Source organism: Scyliorhinus torazame, chromosome 7, assembly GCF_047496885.1.
Source record: "Scyliorhinus torazame isolate Kashiwa2021f chromosome 7, sScyTor2.1, whole genome shotgun sequence".
Taxonomy (NCBI): Eukaryota; Metazoa; Chordata; class Chondrichthyes; order Carcharhiniformes; family Scyliorhinidae; genus Scyliorhinus; species Scyliorhinus torazame.
This window is the reverse complement of record NC_092713.1, coordinates 131,891,712-131,914,747: the sequence shown is the minus strand read 5'-3', so window position 1 is coordinate 131,914,747 and position 23,036 is coordinate 131,891,712. Positions and strand designations below refer to the sequence as shown.

General features: G+C 51.2%; 2 long non-coding RNA genes across 5 annotated transcripts in view; both read right to left on the bottom strand.

The window, feature by feature from the left end:
- LOC140427325 (uncharacterized) overlaps positions 1-11,689 on the bottom strand; it is a 59,389-nt gene extending 47,700 nt beyond the window's left edge. For both annotated transcript variants that reach the window (XR_011948471.1, XR_011948472.1), the window contains exon 1: positions 11,569-11,689. This is a non-coding gene — a long non-coding RNA (uncharacterized lncRNA). The remainder of the gene's footprint in view (positions 1-11,568) is intronic.
- An 8,255-nt stretch (positions 11,690-19,944) lies between these two features.
- The window catches only part of LOC140426565 (uncharacterized), a 94,691-nt gene continuing 91,599 nt past the window's right edge, over positions 19,945-23,036 (bottom strand). For all 3 annotated transcript variants that reach the window (XR_011948231.1, XR_011948232.1, XR_011948233.1), the window contains exons 3-4: positions 21,574-21,646; positions 19,945-20,194 (exon numbers count right to left, since the gene is read on the bottom strand). This is a non-coding gene — a long non-coding RNA (uncharacterized lncRNA). The remainder of the gene's footprint in view (positions 20,195-21,573; positions 21,647-23,036) is intronic.

Sequence of the window (23,036 nt, the reverse complement as noted above, 5' to 3'; positions counted from 1 at the left end):
CTCCTCCTCCCTTGGAGTGCCCGATGGCCCCCAGGCTACGCCGCCCGCCAGTTCTGGAGGCCCGCTCTTGTCTCAACCAGGGTCTCCATGCTCGCAGCCACGGAGCACAGGGACTGGGCCACCTCCCTCTGGATCTGGCGCAGGTCAGCCAGCGCCTGGGCAATGCCAATGATGCCCTCAGCCATAACATGTTGTGGCTGGGCCAAGCTCTGGAGAGCCGTTGCAATGTCTAGGTGGAGCTGATACAAGGCTGCCTGTGATAGGGCAGCCCTATCCTGGACCTCGGCCACTGCCCGCACAGAATGACTCAGGCGTTTGACATCTTGACCCATGGCCGATACCTTCGCCCTAAGGCCTTCATCACGGATGCTGTCTGTGCGGTGTTGGCCATGTGTGGCGTGCATGGTTGGCACTGCCCCTACAGGTGGTTGGACTCCTCCAACTGCACCTCCAGGAGTCAGACGGTTGCTGACACCCCCTCATCTAGTCCCCGGCTTTGTGTCTCCAATATCAATGGAACCACCCTTTCCAGAAGCCCGAGACCCGTCCGGATGGCGGCTAGTCCCTGGGGTTGGGCTGCCCTTCGACCATCTGCCCCCTCAGGGGTTTCTGCCTCCACCTGATGTACTGCAGCACATATGTGGTGCACACCAGATAGTGCTCAGGTGCCTCTGGTGGTAAGCGGGTAATGATGGAGGATGTGGGGTGTTCAGGGGGTGATGAGGGGTGTGTGGGGTGGTGGTGGTGCCACACATGCCATGGGAAGCTGCAACGCAGTGGAATCTCACTTGGTTGCCCGATGCCGATCTCCACCTTGGCGACTGCGCTCTCTCCGGGCCCACCAACCACGTCCAGTGCCTACCACTCAACTGCAGTGAGAAGCTGCAGGTCCCGCAGTCCCCCTCCGGTTTACTCCCACTCTCTGCCGTTTTGTGCCACATTCTCCTGGGAGGGTGGGAGAGCCAGAAAGCACACAGTATTAGACAGTCGGACGTGGGCAGTGCAGGGGGTGGGCAGCTGGAGGCCTTTGTAGCCATGGCAACCGGCTTTGGCGGCCTATGTGGGTGTTGGCATGTGGTGCAGGGTGGTGAGTGCGCACACTGCTGGCAGGTGGGATTCGGTCGGCTTCCGGGTGGGGGGAGGGGGTGGTTAAGGGTGTGTGGGACGGGGATTGGTGACAGGGGCACATTGCTGGCTACTCATCCTGGCCGCCCTGAGGAGGCCGTGCAGCTTCTTCCTGCACGGCTGGCCGGTCCAGGCAGTGGGGCCGTCGGCGCTCACGACCTCTGCCACCTGTGCCCAGACCCAGTGTCTGGTTGCGGCTGGCAGCCTCCTTCTCACCCCAGGGAACAGGGTAGCCCGCCTCTCCTCCACCATGTCCAGCAAGGTCTCCAACTCCACATCAGGGACCCGGGGTGCTGCTCTCCGTGTTGCCATCTTGTTGGTTGGGATGAGTGTGTGTGGGGAGTGGTGTGCTGACACGCAGCTGCAGCTTGAGTGTCAATCCTGATCCCGGCGAATCGGACACCGTTTTCAATGGAACCACTCAAGTTCCATGTGGTTCCAGTGCTAGCCCATTAACTGCTCATGAATTGCTCCGGAGCCGGCACCAATTTATTTGTCGTGGAAGTCCCCCGATTCAGTCCCGGCATCAATACTTTGGGCTGGATTCTCTGTTTCTGAGGCTAAGTGCAGAGGACCTGTGGCCTTATTACGTGGAAAAAATCGGCATTGCCCCCTCACCGATCATGCGACCGGTGAGGGACTAACAGCCACACTGTATAAAGCTCCCGGCTCCCACGATATAAACACCTGGAGAATGCCTGGGCCCGTGGCCGCACATGCGCACGGCAATGACCTGTAGCCGTCGCGTCGTAAAACCTGGTGCCGGCCATGCGTGGACCCGATCTGCCAGATAGTGCCCCTTAACCACCCCCACCAGTCCCCCCAGCTCTCGCGTAAGCCTTTCCAACTGACAGCACAGCTCCCTCCAGACTGTGGTGCCACTGGACTCAGTCCGCAGCCGCCATGTCGGGTTCCCGACCACTGAGACCACATGTCAACCGTGCGGTCGGGAACTCGGCCCATTGGGACAGAGCATCGCGGAGGGCCTTCAAGGGGCACGTTAAGGCTGTCCCAACGGCGTGCGGCGCGTGACACCATTTCAGAGGGGGCGGAGAATACAAAACCTGCGTCAAACAGGTGCCGTCACCAATTTCAGCGTCAAAATGGATTCTCCGCCGGGGAACAGAGAATCCCACCCCTTGTTTCTGAAACGGAGAATCCCGCCCTTTTTCTTTCTGATATCAATTCCACTTGGAAGCCAGGTCGCTGAAAGTCTTCTCTCTTTATGCATCTATTTGGGCCTCTTGACCCAGTTGAACCTGTCTACCTCAAGAACCTTTCCCAAGGTTGACAGCGATGGTTCAATCTTCGTGAACAGATTTTTAGTCATGATTCACATGGCTGAGGCCCTTTCTTCTGACAGAAACATTGTTCAAAGGTTAAAAATACAATGTAAAAATGAACCCACCGTCCAGAGCTCCAGACTTTGGCCTAGTGCAATGAATGTATTCTTCTTCTCCCCTTCCTGTTCTTCAATTTTCCTGACTTCCACTTTGGGTCGCCCTCCCGGTCACACAAGGCAGCTTCTGGCCTGCCTTCATAGAATTATCATAGAATTTACAGTGCAGAAGGAGGCCATTCGGCCCATCGAGTCTGCACCGGCCCTTACAAAGAGCACCCTACTCAAGCCCACAGCAGGAGGCCATTTGGCCCATCGTGTCGACACCAGCTCTCCACCTCAGCAATTCACTTTGTGCCATTCTACCACCTTCTCCCCGTAACACCGCAAAATCTTCTTTCCAAATAACAGTCTAATTCCCTTTTGAATGTTTGAACTGAACATGCCTCCACCACACTGTCAGACAGTGCGTTCCAGATCTTAACCACCCGTTGCATGAACATTTTTTTCCTCATGTTCCTCCGAGCCAAGTTATGGCTATACAAGTTGATCAACCATTGGATTTGGCATAGGAAGTTATTGGCGGCATATGGCCTCCTGTGTTGGAACTTCCTTGTAACAGCAAACTTACGGGAGTTCCATGGGTTGGAACCTAGAAAGCACAATGGTCTGAATTTTCATCCTGAGAAGGAAGTCGGAACACCACCAGCTATAAGTTCCCTCCAGGCCACACTCCATCCTGACTTGGAAATATATCACTGTTCCCTCACTGTCGCTGGGTCAAAATACTGGAAATCTAACCCTAACAGCACTGTGGAATGTACCTACAATACATAAACTGCAGTGGTTCAAGAGAGAAGCGAATTATCACCTTCCCAAGGGCAATTAGGGACTGGCAATAAATGCTGGCCTAGCCAGCGATGCCTACATCCAGTGGACAAATTCAAAGAGGTAGGTTTGGAGGCAGATGCGCCAGCAGTTTTTTACTACCAACCGTCATGTCACGATGTTGGCCGGTCCTCCAGCCTTCAGCTTATTTTCAGGGAGGCAGCTTCTGGAGCATAACGGATACTCGCTCATCAGCAGCTGGTTGTCAGTTAGGCTAATGAAAGAATCAATTGAGGCTACTCTTCACACGCTGTCAATACTTTCGAGAAGGAAGACAAATCCTGTGATGTGAGCCCATGGATGGATTAGTGGCATTCTCCTGGTGCCAGGCAAAGGGGTGGGGATCACATAGGTGGCAGTGATTGAGGGCCAGAGGCACACTCTGCAAAACAGCCCAGCATGGACTCACTGGGCTGCGAGGATCACTGCCATGGTCACAGGCCATCCTTTGGAGGTGTCCTCTCTTTATTGATAGCCCTTTATTGGCACAGTACATTTTGTACCTTTTGCAAGTCTTCGATCAAGGGGTGCCTAAACCTGAACCGGCCTCCCGGTCCTATATGAGTAAAACCCGCTTCTCCTGGTGGGGCTACCACCCTCACAGAGTCTGAGGTTCTGCCATTGACCCTTATTGCTGCAGAGACTACCCATCACCCTAATTGGATGGGGCTCTGAAGGCCTGTTAATTCGCGACCCTCCTTGAAAATCTCCTTGGGTCCCCGCCCCCTGCCAGTACATCCTCAGGATCTGGATCCTAAAATTAAAATTCAGTCCAATGTCTGAGGAAATCTGATAACATACTAAGCATCCAAGTCAGCTGATGCCATTACGTTTGTGAAATCAAGTCAAACTGACATTGGAAATTAAGCTTTGTTAAACCCCAGCAGTATTTTCAAACAGCATACTTTATTTATCTTTAAATTGAAAAACCCTGACGTCCGATCCTGCGTGAGTTGCTAATCGATTAAGATGTAATTAGAGCAGTGACTGCGTTACACAGAAATTACACCCTATGTAAGAGGTGTGTCCTGTCCCAATGCCAAAGGTTAGTACAACCTGTAGCTTTGTATGAAAGCATTTAATATTTGCAGGACGGATCCATTGACCAAATGCTAATTGAAATGATACACTAGCCAATATTCTCTGACCAAAACGATGCCCAAAAGTTAGAGTAGAACTGTAAGTGTGACTCGGATAAGAAAATGGAGTGGAGTGGAACGAGGCCTGTTGGTTTACTATTCCCCCTTTTTGCGGTACAGCCCAAGACAAATTTCACCCCCTTGGGAAGTATACGAATTCTTTCACCCCGTATTCCCTGTGCCATTGCTATATGCTCATTGCAGGTATCTACTTCAATCCCATTTACCTCCTTTTTCCCCCATAGCTTTTTATTTTTGCATTTTTTGCCATAACAATGTCTCAGTAGGAACCTGTGGTAAGATAGGTTCCTATGTGTTAATGACATCTAGCTTGATTGCCAAACATGTGAAGAATTCAGCATGATTGGCACATACTGCGGTTTAGTTGCAATCAAACTTTGGATGGGACAGGCGTCAAACAGACTAATACCCATACCAGTCACATACTGAGGACCCCTGTGAAGGTATGATGGGTGGTGAACTTATGGTGCTGATTATAGCTTGCAAGCACAACCACATGGCTGCTACTATTCATTGACTACTCGATTCCAGGGAGGTTCAATGGGAAAAGAATCACCTCTCTGTACTGGTTAAGAGGTTTCCTCATGAAATGGTAGGAGGTCTGCAGCACAAAACTAGCAAAATTGGGCACAAATGAGCAGAACATTGTAATCTCAGCAAGATCTAAACTAAAGAGAAAGTAAAATGCTACTGGTGCAACTCAGTGAGGTTCAGGGGAGCAGTCCCTGGCAGAAGATAAGTGCTTCCAGGGGTGTGGATATGGAAACCCAGGGAGGGGTTCTCTGTTGCCCAACACCGATATCGTAATTGCCGATCGGGCGGAGAATCCCTGTTTACGACTGATGTGTTGGGTGCTCTGGATCCGTGGAACACATACAGGGCACCAACACTTAAAATAGTACAACACTATTTTATTAAGTTAGAAACTGTTGAACATACTTTCACTGTGGGTTAACACGATGTTAGATTAAACTAAAGACCTATGCCTGTCCGAACCAGTCAATGCACTCAGCACATGGTGAGGATCTGTGCTGTAAGCTGTAAGCTCTGTCCTTGTAGGAGGCTGCATCCCGAATGAGCGGGAACTCTGATGCCCCCTGTCTTTATAATGAGTGTGCTCTAACTGGTGATTGGCTGCGGTGTTGTGTGTGTTAATTGGTCTTGCTGTGTGTCCATCAGTGTGTGTGTATCTGCACCACGATATACTGGTGTATATTATGACATCCCCCCTTTTATAAAAGAATGTATGTGTGTGGCAATAAATAATGTATGGTGAGAATGTTCCTAACTACGTGTGGGGTGCGAAGACATATTTACAGGACTACGTACATAAGAACTAAGCTATGTACATGGGAAGGTGCCTGGTGCAGAGAAGCAGTATGCAACAAGGATAACGAGATCAACACTATATACAAACCAGTGAAACGATCAAACAAAGCAGCAAAACAATTCAGAGAGTCTATAAGTCCGCAAAGTTCACAAATTAAGTCTCTGAGGTGGGCGACGAATTCTGGTTGACCGCCTCAAGGGTGGGTTGAGAGCCGTCGGTTCAGGATTGGGCTGGACTGCGTCAGAGTCGGGGGGTGCAGAGTGACAGGGAGCTCTGCACAGTCCGTGGCAGGGTCAACAGGAGGGCGAGGCGACACTGGAGGATCATGTGGCAAGCGTGGAACGAGACGAAGGGCGCGTCGATTGCGGCGCAGAATAGAGCCATCCGGTAGACGAGCCAGGAATGAGCGGGGGGCCACCTGCCAAAGGACAACAGCGGTTGCAGACCAGCCCCCATCCGGAAGATGGACGCGGACGTTGTCATCTGGAGCCAGAGCAGGGAGATCAGCTGCACGGAAGTCATGAGCCGCCTTGTGCTGTGCACGAGACAGCTGCATCCGACGAAGGACGGGAACGTGGTTGAGGTCTGGGACATGGATGGACCGCACCGTCGTCCTCAGGGTACGACCCATGAGTAACTGGGCTGGTGACAGGCCAGTGGACAGCAGGGCAGAGCGATAGGCCAGCATGGTGGAAATCGGACCCAGCATCGGCAGCCTTGCATAGGAGCCGTTTGACTATATGTACTCCCTTCTCCGCTTTGCCGTTGGATTGGGGGTGCAGGGGACTGGATGTCACAGGGGCAAAATTGTACTGCCTGGCAAAGTTGGACCATTCCTGGCTGGCGAAGCAGGGGCCATTGTCCGACATAACCGTGAGCGGGATGCCGCGTCGAGCAAATGTTTCTTTACATGCACGAATGACGACAGACGAGGTGATGTCGTGCAACCGTATCACCTCCGGGTAATTCAAAAAGTAGTCCACGATCAGGACATAGTCTCTGCCCAGTGCGTGGAACAGGTCGATGCCCACCTTGGTCCATGGTGACGTGACCAACTCATGGGGCTGCAGGGTCTCACGTGGTTGGGCCGGCTGGAAGCGCTGACAAGTGGGGCAGTTGAGCACTGTGTTGGCTATGTCCTCATTATTGCCGGGCCAGTACACTGCCTCTCGGGCCCGTCGGCGGCACTTTTCCACGCCAATGTGGCCCTCGTTTAGTTGTTCCAGGACAAGTTGCCGCATGCTATGCAGGATGACAATGCGGTCCAGTTTTAGAAGAACCCCGTCTACTACCGCCAGATCATCTCTGATATTATAGAATTGAGGGCATTGGCCCTTGAGCCACCTGTCCGTTAGGTGGCGTATGACACGCTGTAGCAAGGGGTCAGCTGCCATCTCGCAGCGAATTTGGACGAGGCGCTCATCCGTGGCAGGTAGATTGGAGGCCGCGAATGCCACATGGGCGTCAACCTGGCAGACAAATCCCGCTGGGTCACATGGAGAGTTGACTGTTCTGGAGAGAGCGTCAGCAATGATGAGATCTTTGTTTGGGGTGTATACCAGCTGGAAGTCATATCGCTGGAGCTTGAGAAGAATATACTGGAGGCGAGGCGTCATGTCGTTCAAGTCTTTCTGCTTTATATTGACCAGCGGGCGATGGTCGGTCTCGACGGTCAATTGAGGAAGTCTGTAGACATAATCGTGAAACTTAACAACACCGGTCAGAAGGCCCAGGCACTCCTTTTCTATCTGCTTGTAGCGCTGCTCCGTGGGGGTCATCGCACGTGACGCATATGCAACGGGGGCCCATGATGAGGCCTCATCACGTTGAAGGAGCACAGCCCCAATGCCGGATTGACTGGCATCGGTCGAAATTTTGGTCTCCTTTGCTGGATCAAAGAAAGCTAAGACCGGGGCCATGGTCAGTTTTGCTTTGAGTTCTCTCCATTCGCGCTCGTGGGCAGGGATTCATTGTCTTCCTGACCAGGTTCCTGAGAGCCGTGGCATGAGATGCGAGGTTAGGGATAAATTTCCCTAAAAAATTGACCATGCCCAGAAATTGGAGGACCGCCTTCTTGTCCTCTGGTATTTTCATAGCTGTGATGGCAGCGACCTTGTCCGCATCCGGCTGCACACCCAATTGGGAGATGTGGTCCCCGAGGAACTTGAGTTCCGTCTGACCAAAAGAGAATTTGGCCCTGTTGAGGCGGAGGCCATGCTCATGTATACGTCTGAATACGCGCTGGAGGCGACTAACATGCTCCTGTTGTGGACCAAATGATTATGTCATTGACATAGACACGAACACCTTCAATGCCTTCTATCATTTGTTCCATAATCCTATGGAACACTTCTGAAGCAGATATGATCCCGAATGGCATCCTGTTGTAACAATATCTTCGAAAGTGGGTGTTAAATGTGCAAAGTTTCCTGCTGGATTTATCGAACTGGATTTGCCAGAATCCTTTTGAAGCGTCGAGTTTGGTGAAGAGATTGGCGCGAGCCATCTCACATGTGAGCTCTTCGCGCTTGGGAATTGGATAATGCTCCCTCATGATATTGCGATTTAGATCCTTGGGATCAATGCAAATTCTCAATTCGCCGGAAGGCTTTTTTACACATACCATGGAACTGACCCAGTCAGCCGGTTCCGTGACTTTGGAAATCACTCCTTGGTTCTGGAGGTCCTGCAGCTGCTGCTTGAGGCGGTCCTTAAGGGGTGCTGGGACCCTGCGAGGTGCATGCACCACAGGCGTGGTATTCGGTTTTAATAAAATCTTGTAGGTGTACGGGAGCGTGCCCATGCCCTCGAAGACGTCATGGTACTGTTTGATAATGGCGTCGAGCTGCGCCCTGAAGTCGGTGTCCTGAAAGGCAGACGCATCAGCAGGAGAGAGAGAGTGAACTCTCTGAACTAGGTTCAACAGCTTGCATGCCTGCACACCAAGCAGGGAGGCTCTCGCGGTGCCCACGATTTCAAAGGGAAGGATGGCTTTGTGTGACTTGTGCGTCACTTCGAGCTGACACGAGCCGCTGGCAGCAATGGCATTGCCATTATAATCTAATAGCTGGCAGGCTGATGGGAGGATGGCTGGTTTGACACAAAGGCTTTGGAGGTCAGACCACGCAATGAGATTGGAGGAGGCACCAGTGTCCAGGCGGAATCGTATTTGGGACCGTAAGGGTGGCACGCCACTCATCATCTGGATCGATGCTGTATACCGATAGAGGCTGGATTCTTTGCTTTGGGGACACCCTGTTTTTTGTAACGATACCGATTCAAAAACGTGCCTTCGGGTCCTCGGTGTCAATATCGGGTAGTAGGTCCGCATCGGACTCGGTGACCGTGGGTTGAATGGCCCGGACATCCCTGCGAGGCTGGCCGGAGCGATACGAATTGGCAGGCCGAGCTGATCTGCATAAAGCAGCATCGTGGCCAAGTTTGCCACATCTCAGGCATTGTTGGGATTTGGCAGGGCATTGCCGCTTTAAGTGGTCGGAGCCACAGCTGCCGCACATTGTAGCATCAGTACGTTTGCTGTGCCACCGCGCATGCGCAGTGCAGCCGTACGTGCTGCGAGCCTGCGCAGTACGTTCGTAAATGTTGACGTCCCCTCGTTCGGTGCGCACAAGCGCGGGAGTCCGTGAAAAGCGCGCAAAATGGCCGCCCTCATCCAGGATGAGGCCCTGGAGTTGCTCGATTGCTTGGACCTGTTCTGCCTCATGGGGACCATTTCAGCCGCTTGGATATGGGAATATCGACTAGTGGCGTGTTCGTGTAGCACGTAGGTCTCGATGGCGGTCGCTAGGGTGAGCTGCTTTACCTTGAGGAGCTGCTGGCGTAGGGGGTCCAACACCGAAAACGATCTGGTCGCGTATCATGGAGTCGGAGGTGGGCCCGTAATTACAGGACTGCGCAAGGGTGCGACGATGGGTGAGAAAGGACTGGAAAGGTTCATCCTTACCCTGCAAACGCTGTTGGAATACATAGCGCTCAAAACTTTCATTCACCTCTGTGTTGCAGTGAGTGTCAAACTTGAGGAGGACCGTCTTGAATTTTGATTTATCTTCACCATCAACAAAGGTGAGAGAATTGAAAATGTGGATGGCATGTTCCCCGGCCGTGGATAGGAAGAGACCGATCTTCCTGGTGTCCGAGGCATCTTCCCGGTCTGTGGCTTCAAGTTAGAGCTGGAAGCGTTGTTTGAATATCTTCCAGTTGGCCCCTAGGTTATCGGTGATGCGGAGCGGCGGCGGCGGGCGGACGCTGTCCATTTTGCAGGATGGCTGTATGCTGGTGGAAGGCAGATCACTTGCAGGTAGGTCTAAGAAGTTCTAATATCCCTCAACTCCTGCCCCCATGATGTGTTGGGTGCTCTGGATCAGTGGAACACATACAGGCCACCAACACTTAAAATAGTACAACACTATTTTATTAAGTTAGAAACTGTTGAACATACTTTCACTGTGGGTTAACACGATGTTAGATTAAACTAAAGACCTATGCCTGTCCGAACCAGTCTATGCACTCAACACATGGTGAGGATCTGTGCTGTAAGCTCTAAGCTCTGTCCTTGTAGGAGGCTTCATCCCGAATGAGAGAGAACTCTGATGCCCCCTGTCTTTATAGTGAGTGTGCTCTAACTGGTGATTGGCTGTGGTGTTGTGTGTGTTGATTAGTCTTGCTGTGTGTCCATCAGTGTGTGTGTATCTGCACCATGATATACTGGTGTATATTATGACAATGACCGAACAGGCAGCGTCTGTTTTCGGATGCTCCCCTCACCCCTCCAAAACGTGCCATCGAAGAGTACGCCGCACGCCATTGGGATGGCCTCAGGTCATTACCTGAAGGCACTCCCACGATGCTCCGCCCCCCCAATGGGCCAAGTTCCCGATGGCGTGGGACACGTGTGCCCTCAGTTTTCGTGAACCCAGAGTGGTGGCTATGGACTCTGTCCAGCCCCACCACAGTCGGGGGGGGGAGCCGTGATGCTGGCCGGAGGGGCGTTGGTGAGGGCTGGTGGAACTGGTGGGCAGAGAGAGCCTGCCCAGTGGGGCATTATCTGGTAGGTCGGTTCCGCGCGTGGTTGACGCCATGTTCTACGGCGCAACCGCTGCAGGTTATCACCGTGAGCTTGCGCGGCCACGGACTCGGAAATTCTCCGGCCGTTTATTTTGTGGAGGCCGTATGTTTTACGTGGCATGGCTGCTAGCCCCTCACCAGTCGGAGGGTCGGTGCTGGGGCCTCGCTGATTTTTTCGTCGCAATACAAGACACTTCTTCCAGACACAGCCTCTAAATCAGAGAACCCAGCCCCCCAGTGTCTGGCAAGCCCCCGTATTTCTTATGGGGTGTGGACAATGGGGTTTCCCATTGAAACCATCCCGCGCCGCCGTGAAACCCATTGGCAGGGATGCGCTGCCAGTGACAAAAGTGAATCCCGACAACTGGAGAATTCCAGCCTAAGTCAGCTGCCAAATAAATCATTTGAACCTGATATGAAAATTGAAGCATGACCCCCCTCCCCCCATCCCCTTGTGGTGGCTGCCATTTACTATTATAAATTGCAATCAACCAGATCGAACTGGGGAAAGAATAAGTCAGCTTCCTGCCCCATTTTAATTGCCTCTCCTCAGCATCCCACCTGATTTGCCCCAGATGAGGAGAATTCAGTATTGATCTTTGAGGTATTTTGAGATTGGCTGCGATTGCAGTGAATCTTACCTTAGATTCGGCTATGCTGTACATCAACTGGGGTATGTTTTAGGATGCGTAAAGGGGAAAAGTGTTCCATTTTCCAACACCGCGACCCCTCACCTCAAGGAGATGCGTATATATTTAAAAAACATCAACTGGGTTAAACAGCAATTCACCAGCTGTGTATAAATAAACATGGCGGACCAAAATGAGGAAGAAGGGAGACAAGCATCAGGACAAACTTTTGATGGCAGGTTAAGTTGTCAGGTTCAGCACATGATTGAAGGAGGGATGTAGGAAATGAAGAGAAGAGATAGGAAAGGTGCTGTTTTAAGATCAGACCTTCGACTTTGCATCTCGAGTGCTGACTGATGGATCCCATTCCAAAATGGCAATGGAAGCCTCGGCCTTCTAGGTGTGGATAAAGGTGGCAGCATCATCTTTTGTTTTAATCATCTCCCTCCTCTCAGCAAATAGTTTCCTCTGTAGGGATAGTGGAGTGCGGCAGAGTGATAAACATTTGTCCTCGGCTTTCAGACCTCCTCCATATGTGAGATAACTTACCATAATGTTCACTATGACAGGAATTAAAGAAGCTGCAAGCCTGGCTGAGAGGAAAGATGGGTTTGTGAAGAGAAAAGCATTGAGTGGCAGCAAAACGGAGGTGTAGTAATAGTATTCTTGCTAACCATTGGAAGCAGGGAGGGGAATGCTTGACTGATCGACCATGTCCCTTTCCTGCTTTGACCATGAAATGCGACTCCCTGTTACACTTCCTTTCAGAAGCATCAACACCAAATTTCCCACGCCCGTTCTGAGAACACTCCTTAAGGTAAGCACCACGAAGTTATACAACTTACGCAACTCCCCTAACATAAGGAACTGAGGGCGGAGCCAACAAATGGGGTGCTTTCTTCACGGACTGCACGACATGGCCATAACCTTCCCAATTCTACCTCACTCCACCAGCTCTACACCAGGAAACCAAATTTGTCAACATCAATCTTTTAAACATCAGTTTTAAAATATTTCACGGGAACACAAGAAACAGAAGCAGGAGTAGAGGTGTCCCAACATGCCTGTTCTGCCATTCAATACGATCATGGTTGATCTTGGGCTTCAACTCTACTTTCCCTCCCCCTCCCCAAATCCCTTGATTCCCTGAGAGACCAAAAATCTGTCTATCCCACCGGTAATTGTATTCAAGGATAGTGCATCGGGCAGCACGGTAGCACAAGTGGATAGCACTGTGGCTTCACAGCGCCAGGGTCCCAGGTTCGATTCCCCACTGGGTCACTGTCTGTGCGGAGTGTGCACGTTCTCCCCGTGTCTGCGTGGGTTTCCTCCGGGTGCTCCGGTTTCCTCCCACAGTCCAAAGACGTGCAGGTTAGGTGGATTGGCCAGGCTAAATTGCCCTTAGTGTCCAAGAAAGGTTTGGAGGGGTTATTGGGTTACGGGGATAGGGTGGAAGTGAGGGCTAAAGTGGGTCAATGCAGACTCGATGGGCCGAATGGCCTCGTTCTGCACTGTATGTTTTATGTTCTATCTACAATCTTCTAGGGGAGAGAATTCCAAAGATTCACAACCATTTTGAGTGAAGTAATTTCTCCTCATCTCAGTTCCAGATAAGTGGCCCATAATCCTGAGACTTTCTAACCTTGATTTAGCCTCCCCAACCAGAGTAAAACATCTCTAAGCCTCTACCCTTTCGACCATCTTCAGAATCTTAAATATTTCAATGAGATTACCTCACATTCTCCCAAACTCCAGGGGATGTAGACCTAAATTACCCTTTACCGGCAGCACGGTAGTACAAGTGGCTAGCACTGTGGCTTCACAGCGCCAGCGACCCAGGTTCAATTCCCCGCTGGGTTGCTGTGCGGAGTGTGCATGTTCTCCCCGTGTCTGTGTGGGTTTCCTCCGGGTGCTCCGGTTTCCTCCCACAGTCCAAAGACGTGCAGGTTAGGTGGATTGGCCATGCTATATTGCTCTTAGTATCCAAAAAAGGTCAGGAGGGTTATTGGGTTACGGGGATAGAGTGGACTTTGTGGTGTTGGGTGCTCTGAGGTACAGACGAACCAACACGGTTGCGATTGGTACAACGCAGTTTTATTCCAACTAGTTATTTACACATCTGACTTGGTACTCTGCTGACTGTGTGAGTGTCTTGTTAATGAGGTCCTGGCCTTGTCCTGTCTCCAGATGGACTGACCAGGAGGTGTTGTGTTTCTTGTCTTATACTGTGTCTGATCTTGTCTGTGATTGGCTGTCGTGTTATGTGTGCTAATTGGTCTGTTGGTCTGTCTATCATGATGTGTGTGTTGTGATGTGTGTTTGAATATCATGACATCCCCCCTTTTTTACAAGATTATGTGCCTCCGTGGTTATAAATATAAATGTGTCCTGAGTGCAGCTAAAGGTGTGTGTGCGTGATATTTACAGCATGTACATGTGGTGTAACTATATACAAGGGGCGATGTCAGGTGTGACATGCTAACGAGGTTGTACCATAACAAAAGGAGAAGAACGTTGAAATTTGGACCGATCAAACGAGGCCTGGAACGATAAAACAGTGACGTGTTACAATACAGTAGTTGCTACAATTTGACGTGTGAACAGGCTCATAAGTCCAGTCTAGTAGGTGGGCGACGAATTCGGGTTGACCGCCTCAAGAGTGGGTCGAGAACCACCGGCTGAGGTGCGGGTCTGGCCACGGGCGGCGACAGAAGGGGCATGGTATATGGCAGCTCCACGAAGTCGCTATCAGGAACCAGTGGAGGACACGGCGTCTGTGTATGGTTCCGTTGCGAGCGTGGAAGTAGGCGAAGGGCTCGGCGATTGCGCCTACGCACGGATCCATCCGGCATGCGTACCAGGAACGAGCGGGGAGCCACGCGTCGGAGAACTTCAGCAGGTGCTGACCAGCCACCGTCTGGTAGGTGAATGCGGACGTTGTCTCCAGGGGCCAGGGAGGGAAGATCAGTTGCCCTTGTGTCGTACGATCTCTTCTGGCGATCGTGCTGCAGTTGCATCCTATGCAGTACCGGAGCATGGTCTATTGTTGGTGCCAGGATGGAAGGCACAGTGGTTCTGAGGGCGCGACCCATTAGCAGCTGTGCTGGCGAGAGACCCGTGGCTAGTGGGGCCGAGCGATAGGCCAGCAGGGCGAGATAGAAGTCCAATCCGGCAGCAGCAGCCTTGAAGAGGAGCCGCTTGGCAATGTGAACACCCTTCTCCACCTTTCCATTGGACTGGGGATGCAGAGGGCTGGACGGCACATATGTGAAGCCATACGAGGCCGCAAAGGACGACCATTCATGGCTGGCAAAACAGGGCCATTGTCCGACATGACAGTCATCGGAATGCCGTGGCGAGCAAAGGTGTCTTTGCAGGCCCTGATGACAGCAGACGACGTCAGATCGTGCAGGCGTATGACTTCTGGGTAATTGGAGAAGTAGTCCACTATGATAACATAGTCCATGCCAAGCGCGTGAAATAGGTCGACACCCACCTTCGCCCAGGGGGACGTCACCAGCTCATGGGGCAGAAGCGTCTCAGGAGGTTGCGCCGGCTGAAACCTTTGGCAGGTTGTACAGTTGATCACCATGTTGGCAATATCGTCACTGATGCCCGGCCAGTGTACCGCCTCTCTGGCCCTCCGTCTGCACTTCTCGTCCCCCAAGTGGCCTTCGTGTATTTGATTGAGAACCAGCTGGCGCATACTGTGCGGAATCACAATCCGGTCCAGCTTCAGAAGGATCCCATCAATGATGGCTAGGTCGTCTCGTACATTATAGAACTGCAGGCACTGCCCCTTGAGCCATCCTCCCATCATGTGGCGCATCACTCGCTGTAAAAGGGGGTCGGCCGCTGTCTCTCGGCGGATGCGGGCCAGACTGGAGTCGTCAGCCGGCAGATTTGCCGCTGTCAAGGCCACCTGTGCCTCGACCTGACATACGAACCCCTCCGCATCTGGCGGCGTGCTCACTGCTCTGGATAGGGCATCCGCCACGATGAGGTCCTTCCCTGGAGTGTAGACCAGTTGGATGTCGTTCCTCCTGAGTTTAAGTAGGATGTGCTGGAGGCGAGGGGTCATCTCGTTCAGGTCCTTGTTTATTATGCTGACCAGGGGGCGGTGGTCAGTTTTGACCGTGAACCGTGGAAGACCATAGACGTAATCGTGGAACTTGTCTAAACCGGTTAGCAAGCCCAGGCATACTTTTTCGATTTGCGCGTAGCGCTGCTCTGTGGGGGTCATGGCCCGCGATGCATAGGCAACCGGGGCCCATGACGACGTGTCATCCCTCTGCAGGAGCACTGCTCCAATGCCGGATTGGCTGGCATCAGTTGAGATTTTGGGGGGACGAGACGTGTCGAAGAACGCCAACACTGGTGCCGTGGTGAGTTTGCGTTTGAGCTCCTCCCATTCCAGCTGGTGTGTGTGTTGCCACTGGAACTCTGTAGATTTTTTGACGAGGTGGCGCAGAGTCGTTGTGTGGGAGGCAAGGTTGGGAATGAATTTCCCTAGGAAGTTGACCATGCCAAGGAAGCGTAGGACAGCCTTCTTGTCGGCCGGCTGCGGCATGGCTGTGATGGCGCTCACCTTGTCTGCATCCGGACGGACCCCTGACCGGGAGATATGGTCCCTCAGGAACTTCAATTCGGTCTGGCCAAAGGCGCACTTGGCTCGGTTGAGGCGCAGGCCGTTTTCCCGTATGCGGGCAAAAACGGGTTGGAGCCGATGTATGTGCTCCTGGGGTGTGGTGGACCAGATGATGACATCATCCACATATAGGCGCACCCCTTAGATGCCTTCCATCATCTGCTCCATGATTCTGTGGAAGACCTCGGATGCCGAGATGATGCCAAATGGCATCCGGTTGTAGCAGAATCTGCCGAAAGGGGTGTTGAAGGTACAGAGCTTTCAGCTGGACGGGTCGAGTTGGATCTGCCAAAATCCTTTAGAAGCATCCAGTTTCATGAATATCTTCGCTTGGGCCATTTCACTGGTGATCTCCTCCCGTTTTGGTATGGGATAATGTTCCCGCATAATGTTATTATTGAGGTCTTTGGGGTCTATACAGATGCGGAGCTCGCCAGAGGGCTTCTTGACACACACCATGGAGCTGACCCATGGCGTGGGCTCCGTGACACGGGATTGGACCCCTTGGTCCTGGAGATCCTGCAGCTGCAGCTTGAGGCGGTCTTTAAGTGGCGCAGGAACGCTGCGAGGTGCATGAACGACCGGGGTGGCGTCCGGTTTGAGGCGAATTCGGTAGGTGTATGGCAGTGTTCCCATGCCTTCGAATGCCTCCTGGTTGTGGGCGAGGAGCGATTGGAGCTGTGTACTGAACTCTGCATCCGGGAAGTCAGACGTGCCGTCTGGAGAGAGAGAGAGAATTCGTTGCACAAGGTGGAGAGCCTTACATGCCTGTGCGCCCAGCAGGGAGTCCTTCGATGAGCCAACTATCTTGAACGAGAGTGTGGCCGTGTGTGTTTTGTGTGTCACCTGGAGCTGGCAGGATCCCATGGCCGGGATAACGTTCCCGTTGTAGTCGACCATCTTGCACCGGGATGGCTGGATTGGTGGTCTGACCTTCATGGCATAGAATGCTGACCATGCTATGAGGTTGGCGGAGGCACCAGTGTCCAGGCGGAAAGTGATCGGCGATCGGTTGACCGTTGAAACTCCATTCATCGGCCGGATTGATGGTGTTGGCCCGGTTCACATCAATGACCGCAACCCGGAAGGCGTCTTGGTCATCTGTGTCGTCGGTTTGGATGTCGTGATGTGGAGGCTGGATGGTCCGCACGTGTCTGCGAGGTTGTTGGAGATGTGGAAGATCCACAGGTTGAGCCGCTCGACAGTAGGCAGCGTAGTGGCCCATCTTGCCACAGCGTAGGCATTGTCGGGTTTTTGCAGGACATTGCCCTTTTAAATGTGCAGCTCCACAGTTGCCACACGTCATGACGTCATGGCGTTCGTTACGCCACTGCGCATGCGCAGTTCGGTCTTGCGTCGGGCACGCCTGCGCAGCACGTCCCTCAGTGTTGCCGTAGGTTTTGGCGCGCACAAACGCGGGAGGCCTCAAAAAGCGCACGAAACGGCCGCCCTCGTCCGGGCCGCGGGACGGGAGAAACTCGATTGCCTGGATGCGTTCGGCCTCGTGGGCGGCCTGGCTTGCCGATTCGATCGCTTGGGACACCCTCCGTGCCGATTCGGTCGCCTGAAATTGGGCATAGCGGCTGGTCGCATTTTCATGCAGGACACAAGCTTCAACTGCAGATGCTAAGGTCAGGCCTTTAATTTTTAGAAGCTGCTGGCGTAGGCCACTGGAGGCAACGCCAAAAACGATCTGGTCCCGGATCATGGACTCTGAGGTGGTGCCGTAACCGCAGGACTGCGCGAGTATGCGGAGGTGCATCAGGAAGGACTGAAAGAGCTCATCCTTACCTTGTAGGCGCTGCTGAAAGATATACCTCTCAAAGCTTTCATTGACCTCAACGTTGAAGTGCTGGTCGAGCTTGAGGAGGACCGTGTCATATTTAGATTTGTTCTCGCCTTCCGCGAACACCCAGGAGTTGTATATATCGATGGCGTGCTGACCTGCGGTAGTGAGGAGCATGGCAATCTTTGTTTCGTCCGAGGCGCCCTGTTTTTCGTTGGCTCGCATGAACAGTTCAAATCGCTGCTTGAAGAGCTTCCAATTGGTGCCCAGGTTCCCAGCGACTTGCAACGGCTGCGGTTTGTTGTGGGTGTCCATGGCTCAGGATGGCAGATTTGCTGGTAAATATCGATTCACTCACTGGTACCATGTGGTGTTGGGTGCTCTAAGGTACAGACGACCCAACACGGTTGCGATTGGTACAACGCAGTTTTATTCCAACTAGTTATTTACACATCTGACTTGGTACTCAGCACGTGGTGACAGTGTGAGTGTCTTGTTAATGAGGTCCTGGCCTTGTCCTGTCTCCAGATGGACTGACCAGGAGGTGTCGTGTTTCTTGTCTTATACTGTGTCTGCTCTTGTCTGTGATTGGCTGTCGTGTTATGTGTGCTAATTGGTCTGTTGGTCTGTCTATCATGATGTGTGTGTTGTGATGTGTGTTTGAATATCATGACAGAAGTGAGGGCTTAAATGGGTCGGTGCAGACTCGATGGGCCGAATGGCCTCCTCCAGCACTGTTTGTTCTATGTTCTATGTACATTTTATCCTGCATTACCTTGTTTAAATCTACAGAATTTTTGCTTTTTCTCACTCGGTTGGACCCAAAAAACAAAAGTAAAACTGGCACTCAAATGCTTTCATTGATTTATTGTCATTAAGACACAACAGTTTCATGGATAAAATTGCATATCCAAGAGTAAAGCTCAGATGCAAAGTTGATTAAATCCTTCTTCTGGGAGACTGGGGATGTTAATTCTTCCCTGGAATTTTATTTGAACTGCTTCTTCTGCCTTATTGAAATCACAATAAAATGGCTGTTCAATACTCTTTTGTTGCTGGAGAAACGGCTCGCTGGTGTTTGGACAGGTCCTCACAGTTTCCAAGATTTGTTTTATCTTTCACCTCGGCATTCTTTGCTTACCATTTTGAAAGCCCGGCAAGTCTCTTTCTCTCAAAACCGTGCAAACAAAAACAATACCCATGGGAGTATTTGAACTTTTCCAAGCTTCCCAGCATGTTTTTGCCCTGTCTTGTATTGTTCTAAACAATGCTCTCAGAGCAAACCAGCTCACCTGTGATGTCTTGTCACATGTGATTAATTACACAAGTTATCTCTCATTTGCTCTCTTTAACCAAATTCTGCTTGTTTACCAAGTAATCTGCAGTTTCAAGTTCATTATTTTGTCTTCCTTAAGAACATGTATTCAAGGTTTTGATTGAAATGTTCCAAACCCTACAGGGAGATTTACATCAATTGAAAATGTTCGCAGGCGAATAAAATGTACCAAAACGTATGAACAGACAATATTAACTGACATTAGTTTCGTCTTTAGATTGTATGATAAAAGAGATAAGCCTGATGATTAACAGAACATGACTAGCCGAGGTTTATCTGAAATATCTTCAGAAGTGTAACATTGAAGGTCAAAAAAAATATTGTGCTTTATAAATCAGAGCAAGAGTGGAAGAGCAAAGAGGTAATACATTCATACATGGCAACAGTTAGCTCATGGTTAGTGGGCAGTTTAGACAACAATTATGGAGAATGTGCAGTGGGATTTCACCAGGTGACATAGAATAGGAATGTCTAGTTTTAGGACGATATAATTATGAAAGATTTTAACAGCGTGGACACAGGGAGAATTATTCCTCTTGGGGTTGTTACAATTCGCATAGATACTGATAACATTAAAAACTCAAACTTTCAGTTGGTAGCGGAAAGGATGACACAGAATTTCACGTTTTAAAGACTTTTACTATAACAAACACACCAAAAGCACTACTGACTAAACACATGTTGTTGGCAACTTATATTTTAAACTACATGAAACTGAACGTTACTCTTTATTTTTAACAAAACTGCAAAACAAAGGTATACCTTACACTGTCCCTTAAGAAGTCTTTCAGTTTTCCGAGATGAAGTCCAAAGCGATTCTTAATTTCCTAGGGTTTACTAACATTTCTTTCCATTCCAAGCCTGGTACCTTTTTAAAAAAATGTAATTTATTTCAACATGTATCAAAACAGGTTACAACACATAAACACCCCGGGAAACATACTTCCCAGCAATCAACTAGTCTGTACAAATGTTTTCCCCTTTTTCACCCTCCCCCATGCCACCCCCCCCCCCCCCCCCCCCGCGACGAACAGCTCCTCAAACACTGTCACAAACATCCCCTACCTTTTCTCAAACCCCTCTGCAGAGCCCCGCAACTCATATTTTATCTCCGCTGGAAGTCACACAGGTCACCCAACCATGTCGCTACCCCCGGTGGCGATGCCGACCGCCACTCCAGCAAAATTCGCCGCCGTGCAATCAGAGAGGTAAAGGCCACGACATTGTCCTTCCTCCTCTCCATGAGCTCCGGCTTCTCTGAACCCGCAAATATCGCCACCAAAGGGTCCGGATCCGCTCTCTCCTCCACTATCCTGACTAAAACCGCGAACACTCCCGCTCAGAATTTACCCAATTTTTTGCAACCTCAAAACATGTACGTGTGATTCGCTGGCCCTCACCCACACCTCTCACACTCATCTGCTACCCCCTGAAAGTACCCACTCATTCTTGCCCGAGTCATATGCACCCTGTCCACCACCTTAAACTGTATCAGGCTCATCCTTGCACAGGAGGAGGTCCCGTTTACCCTTCGCAGTGCCTCACTCCATGCTCCCCAACTGATCTCCCCTCCCAACTCCGTTTTCCATTTCTCCTTGATCTTCACCACCCGCTCGCCTCCCTGCTCCCCCAGCCACTTGTATATATCTCCAATACTTCTCCCCAATTCTTCCCTCCCCTTTCACATACAGAAGCTGCAACCGGTCCAGCAGAGTGTATCCCGGCAACCTAGGGAACCCACTCCAGACCTTATGCACAATGTCCCTAACCTGCAGATGCCTGAACTCCCCTCGGTAGCTCTACGCTCTCCCTAAGCTCCTCCAGACTGGCGAACCCTTCCTCCAAATACAGATCCCTCACCTTGACCAACTCCACTTCCCTCCACCTCCTGTATACACTGTCCATCCCCCTCAGCTCAAACCCATGATTCTCGCACAGCGGCGTTAGCACCGACATCCCTTCCACCTTAAAATGCCTCCTCAGCTGATTCTATATCTTCACCGTGGACTGCACCACCGGGCTCCCTGAATACTTACTCAGAGCCATTGGCAACGCTGCCGTCACCATAGCCCTCAAACTAGACCCTTACAAGATTCTTCCTCCATTCTAACCCATTCTACCCCTTCTCCTTCCCACCAAGCCACACCTTATCCACATTCGGCGCCCAATAATAATGAAGCAAGTTTGGCAATGCCAACCCCCCCCTGCTGCCTTTGTAGCAGGGTCCTCCCCACCCTCGGTACCTACCTGCCCATACAAAGTCCAAAATGATCGTGTTCAATTTCCGGAAAAAGGCCTTTGGCATAAAGATCAGGAGAGCCTGAAAATTAAACAAGAACCTCAGCAGAATATTCATTTTCACCACTTGGACTCTCCCCGCCAACGTCAACTGCAGTGTATCCCACCTCTTAAGATCCTCCCTGGCGTCCTCCACCAGCTTCGTTAAGTTCCACTTATAGATTCCCATCCATTCCCTCGCTACCTGCATCCCCAAATACCTAAACCTATCCCTCGCTATCGCAAATGGCATCCCCCCTAAATTTGACCACCGTCCCAACTCATTCAGCAGGAAAACCTCGCTTTTCCCTTCATTCAGTTTATACCCCGAGAACCCTCCAAACCTCCCCGGCAGGCCCATAATCCTTCCCATACTCTCCAGCGAATCCGAAACATACAGCAACAGATCATCAGAATAGAGCCTGATGCTCCCTCTGTCCCCTCATAATCCCCTGCCACTCCGCCAACCCCTTGAGAGCCATCGCCAGTGGCTCTATGGCCAGCGCAAACAATAACAGCGACAGGGGCACCCCTGCCTCATGTCCCTGTACGAGTCAAAGCTTTGCAAATTCATTATTTGTCCTCACACTCGCCTTTGGTGCCACATACAGATACCGCATACATGGCCCGAATCTCAGTCCAAACCCAAACCTTGCCAAAACTCAAACAAGGACTGCCACTCCATCCGATCAAATGCCTTCTCAGCGTCTAAGGACACCACTACCTCCGGTACCAGAGCCCCTGATGGATTTATCACTACAATCAACAGCCGTCTTATATTATTCGCAATCTGCTTGCCCTTCACGTTGATCTTCTGCAATCACCTCCAGGACACAATCCTCCAGCCTCCCCGCCAATAACTTAGCCAATACATTTGCATCCGTGTTCAATAGTGATATGGGCCTATATGACCCACATTACACCGGGTCCTTCCCCTTTTTCCGGGATTATCGTGATTACTGCCTGTGTCATCGTCTCTGGCAGCTCCTCCATGTCCAGCGCTTCATTAAACGCCCCCAACAGATGTGCCAAGCCCGTCACAAATTCCTTATAAAATTCTGCCGGATATACTTCATACCCCTGATCTTATCCAGCACCTCCCTCAGACCAGGGGCTCCTCCAACACCTGGCCTGGTAACTTTTAATCCTAGAACTTGAGGTGTTGGGTGCTCTGAGGTACAGACGAACCAACACGGTTGCGATTGGTACAACGCAGTTTTATTCCATCCAACTATTTATACATCTGACTTGGTACTCAGCACGTTGTGACTGTGTGAGGTGTCTTGCTAATGAGGTCCTGGCCCTGTGCTGTCTCCAGATGGGCTGCCCAGGAAGTGTCGTGTTTCTTGTCTTATACTGTGTCTGCTCTTGTCTGTGATTGGCTGTCGTGTTATGTGTGCTAATTGGTCCGTTGGTCTGTCTATCATTATGTA